The sequence below is a fragment of the Galeopterus variegatus genome, unplaced genomic scaffold, assembly GCF_000696425.1.
Source record: "Galeopterus variegatus unplaced genomic scaffold, G_variegatus-3.0.2 Scaffold1310, whole genome shotgun sequence".
Classification (NCBI taxonomy): Eukaryota; Metazoa; Chordata; class Mammalia; order Dermoptera; family Cynocephalidae; genus Galeopterus; species Galeopterus variegatus.
The window spans coordinates 396,595-401,856 of NW_007727421.1; positions in this window are offsets into that span (position 1 = coordinate 396,595).

Here is a 5,262-nt window from a genome sequence, read left to right on the forward strand (position 1 = left end):
CGCGCTGCGCCTCCAACTTCCAGCCTGTCCATGCCATCTCCTCCGCGCACTGCGCCCAGCGGCGAGCGGAGAGTAGCAGCCTCTAGGCTCCAGGCCAGCAGCGGGCAGACGCTTACGTCACCCCACGGTGACCACGCAGTCCGTTGCGTGCCCTGACGGGGAACTTGCGGCCCCAGCTCCACTCACCTGTTCGTGAGAAACAGAGAAGCGTCTCACTCACAGCCCGCAGGGTGTCCGTCCCCCAGTCTCCTGGGTGCCTGTCCACAGCTTGCCCTGCCGGGCCTGGGAGGGCTGCGGGTATGGCGAGCCCAGGCAGTGGTCCCTGCGCCTCCCACTCCCCCGCCAGAGTTAGAGCTGGTGCGCACCTCCTGCCGGCCCCCACCGTACAGTCCCCCGCTGCTGTGGCAGGGCCTAAGCCAGCCGGGGGGGCCCCCTGTGCCTGGTTTCTTCATCCCAGGGCCCAGCACTTCCCGAGCTCCCTCGTGTTTGCGTCGCAGCCCTGGCACTGCCCTCTGGTGACTTGTTGACTTTGGACATGCTTTCATTTTCTGAGCCCCCAGGATGGCGGCAGGGAACTGCTACCTCCTGAGTTTTTCCAGGCCTCTTATGGTGTGAACCTAACAGGGGCAGACATGCTCCCCAGGTGTTGGTGACCAGTCCTAGGCCAATGCTGTGGGAACAGGACATGTTCAGGGAGGAGGGACCCCAGGAGCGATGGGGGAAATTGGCCCTGGGATTGCGCCAACGTTTGTCCCAGGTTAGAGATGAGGAGCCATAACACCGTGGGACTTGACCAGTGTGTGAGATTCCAGGGACCTGGCCCTGATCCTGTGAAGGAACACTGGAGCAGGGGGTGCCTCCAGCTGTGTGTCCTTGGGGAGTTTGCTTTACTTCTCTGGGCTTTCTATACATGACCTTAAAAAGGGAGAGCATATGATCCCTGCCTGCCTTCAGGGAAGTGGGGGAAGCAAATCAGTAACCAACAGGGGCAGGTGACTTGGAAACTCGTTTGGAAGGGAAGATTCTGCTCCTCCCCCACCCTCGACCTTGCCCAGGCTGTGCTCTCCACTCAGGACATCCCTCCTCACCTCACAGGCAGCAGAGTGGGCTGTGCCTCGTAGGGGGCTGGCCCCATCTGAGGTCCAGGGCAGATCGTGTTGGGTTTGCTCAAGGATCACTGTCTTGGCTCTGAGGACCAGAGGGAGAGAGACACAGCCTCAGTCCCCTGAGCTATGGTCAGAGAGCAGAGATCAGCCCAGATGAAGCAGGAGAAGCCAAGGCAAAAAGTGAGGAATTCCCAAGGCACTGGTGGGCCGCCATGGTGGGTGGGCGTAGAGATCAGGGAAGCCTTCCTGTGGAGGTGGGGACACTGGCACTGGGCCCTGGAAGATAGGAAGGGGAGGCAGAGATGGCCCTCTGAGATGTGGAGAAGGACATCCAGGCAGAGGGAACAGCCAGAGCAAAGGCCCAGAGGCTGGACCACTGAGCGCATGCAGGGCTGGGCAGGGGTGGTGGGACGGGAGGCTGGACGAGAGAAGCCTTGCAGGCCTGATCACAGTTCTGGTGGCCCAGGGGCCACGGAAGTGCTGTGAGGATGAGCATATTTCTCTGGGGGAGTCTCTGGTCACAGGCGGGAGGCTTCCTCGAGGGGCGGCCAGCCACGAAGCCTGCTCTACCCCCCCAGCCTGGGGGCCCAGATCCACCCAGTGCCCCATTCCCCTTCCTACCCTCAGGACCCCGCCTCGGTGTTTTCTTGGGCACATCAGCACCGCACCTCAGTTTCTTATCCGTGAAATAGGGGTGATAACAGTGCCTCCCCCAGAGAGCCCTGGTTAGGACTAAATGGGCTGATGTACATGAAGAGCTTGGAGCAGGGCTTGGCACATAGTGTTGTCATCGTGATCACTTCCTGCCGGCCATGGAGACTCTCTCCTGGGAGTGACACCTGGCCTGTGGTACAGAAAGGCTAGCACTCTCCCCAGGGGTGGGGCCCTGAGGAGAGCCCCACGTGCAGCTCTTCAGCAGAGATGCCCAGTTGGGCCCTGTTGGGCCAGGGCCGTGAGGAAGCCCTGTCGATGCCCTATCACGTGCCTGGCACCCATGTTCCTTCACGTGAGGGCCCCATCAGTGTCCAGGGATTGAGTTGGTGTCTTTGTTGAGTCAGCACACTTCTGGCTGACAGCAGAAGGAATAGGAAACATCAGTCATGTACAATGGCCCACAGCTGTGTCGTGCCCTAGGCTGTGTCATTGTAGGCACTGGGGGCAGTTGTACATCAGACTCTGCAGCAGGGAGGTGGCCAGGACAGGGTTGGGACAGAGTCTCTGGTGCCACCTCACCCTCCTGCCCTCCTGCTCCTCACAGACCTGCAGGGTGAAGGTTCCTGGGGCCACACTTGGGTCAAGAGGCCAGGTCCTCAGGGGACAGAGTTGTGCCCTGCATGGCCTCAGCTGCCCAGGGGGAAGTTTGCTCTTTTCCTTATTTCTGCTTTCCTGGTGGGTCATGAGACTGGCCAGGTGTTTGCCATATTCTAAAAGTCGACCCTGACTGGCCAGTGCTGAGACTGCAGGAAGTGGCCCACCCAGCCCAGTCCAGGCCCCAGCTGCTGTGGGGACCCCGCCTCCTGGCACTTCCTGCTGTCTCACTGGGGTTTCCTGCTGGGCGACCCTCTCTGGGCCTGCTTCCTGGGCTTGCACGGCAGCGGACACAGGCCTCAGATGCTAGCCTCCAAAGCCAGCCCTCCTGGCCCAGCTGTGTGGCCCAAGCCAGGCAGCTTCACACCAGCCACGTCTGGGGAGTGGGCCCAGCAGCTCATGCCCCCACACTGGTGGGTCAGACGAGGGATGCCCAAGACCCCAGTTAGGTCCTAGCCCACTGGGTCTGGGGGATGCTCCATTCTCGGATCCCCCCACCACCTACTGTTGCCTGGCTGAACCCGAGGGGAAGGACCTTGGGCACAGCAGGCTGCAGTGGGCCAGGATCTAGACTTGGACACCAGGGCACCCTCTGGGTCCTGCTTAGCTCCTGCCCAGGCTCTCCTTTTTCTTGTTACTGCTGTGTGTGTGTGTGTGTGTGTGTGTGTGCAGTTAATTATGAGCTGGTGGGCACACTGGGGAGGTAGAGTCAAAGTAGTGAGAGCCGGAATCAAGGAGGAAGAACATCCCAGCCCTGCCAGCCACTGCTGTGCACTCTGATGGGTCATCGGGCCTCTAAACCTGCCTCATTCAGTCTCCTCCACGTCCTGATCTGCCCGTTTTACAGATGAGGAAACTGAGGCATAGGGCGGTCACTCCGCTGGTCAGTGGTGCGGTGGGATCAGGGAGGACAGAGGAGGTGCCAAAGCAGTTCCCAGCCCCTAGCCCCGTTCTTCACAGACCCTAAGATGCACATCACCATATTTGTGGGGCCTAGCTGGTGACCCCAGCCCCCCACCCACACTGCAACCCCTATCTTTCATCCAAGCCCTGAGTTGGCAGAGCACCCCTAACGCTCTGGCCAGAGCCAGGCCTGTGGGTGCAGAAGGCCTGGTTCACATCCTGTCCTGCCCCAGCTTGGCAGGGTGGGCCTGGTACCACGTAGCCACATGGCCTGGTCCCCACACATGCACTGAGGCTGACTGGCCACAGAAGGCAGTGTGCGGAGCGAGCCATCCACCTCTGCATGGAGCCAACTGCCCCACCAAAGCTCCTTCTTAGCTTTTAGTGGAAGAAAAGCTGGCCTCTCCAGCTCCTGGGCGTTGCTGAGGTTTGGGGGAAGTCCCGCTGGCCTTGGGGACACATTAATCAGGGTATTTGCTCCCTGCACCGCCCAGGCCATTGTACAAGTCCCGCCAGGGATGCCCAGTGCCACTACTGGTGGCGAACCAGGCCCGGGGGGCTACCTGACCTGTGAGGCGTGGGCCCCTGGCTGACCTCAGGCCTTTCTAACCAGGTGGGCTTCCCAAGACAATGGAAAACACCCTGGGCCTGGGGGAAAGGGGTCTGCCTTCCCTGGGACTCACGTGCACGGTGGTCACCTTCAAGGCTACAAGGCTCAGAGCGCCCCCAGGAGGTCTGGTGTGTGGTTCCCCCCCTCCCCACCAAATGCATGAAGCCCCCAGTCAGCTCACACAGCTTCATTAGTCCCCCTGCCCAGGGTGGATGCCAGCTGTGCCATTTCCTGGGATAGCCCTAAGCTTTGGGACACACACTCCTGGGTTCTAATTCTGATCTGCTGCTTTCTCAAAGTGGCCCTGGCAAGCCCCTTTGAGCCTCACTCTGCCAGTCTGTAGAATCTGAGAGTAGCATGCCCTCTCACTTGGTGGATAGCGGGTTCCCCAGATGTGCAGATGGGGAGACTGAGGCCAGCAGAGAGTATATTGTCAAGGCCACAGGGCTAGGCTGTGGTGTGCTGAGCTTGACCCGGGTGTGGAGGCTTCCCAGCACCCGGGCCCTCCTTATAATTGCAGAGGCCAAATAGGAAGTGGATGGCTAGAGGGTCCAGAAGCATCTTCACCAGGAGGGGCACATAGGTCGGGGCCCATGCTGGCCACTAGGGCTCCAAGGCCACCCAGAGTGCCTGCTCCACAGCCCCATGGCACACATGGGAGACTGAGGCACAGAGCAGGGATATCTGTCTTGAGGTCATAGAGCTGGAGCCTGGGATAGGGAGCCCCTGGGAGCTTAGCCCCCACAGGGTGGCCCCAGCCCTTGGCCCACCTCCAGGAGACCTGAGGGGAAAATGGTATCAGCCACCAGGGCTTCTGAGCCACATAGCATGGGTTCGAACCCCAGCCCAGCCCTCACTTGCTATGTGGCTTTGGAGAAGGAGCCTCTTACGCTGAACGTCACGTTACCTACCTTAAGTGGGTGTGAGCTAAGAGCTGAGGTTGGGGAGTCGGGAGTTGGGGGCTCTGTCGCTGATGGTGTTCATCATGTGTCTGAATGTTCCTCATGACTACATGGCTATAAAATATTTAAATGGTTCGGAAGAGCTCAAGCTAAAAAGGCATTCTTCCTCCTGCCCAGAGGCCACCACAGTTAGCCTGGGCACATGTGTACGTGTGGGTGTGGCTTGTGTGTGCATGTGTGTATACACGTGTGTGCTGTGTACGTGTGTGTGTGTGTGTGGTATTGTGTGCATGTCTATGTATGTATGCCTGTTCGTGTGTGTGTGCATATGCAGATGTGAGCATGTGTGCATTGTGTGTGTACGTGTGTGCATGTGTGTATACACGTGTGTGCTGTGTACGTGTGTGTATGTGTGTTTGTGTGTGTGGTATTG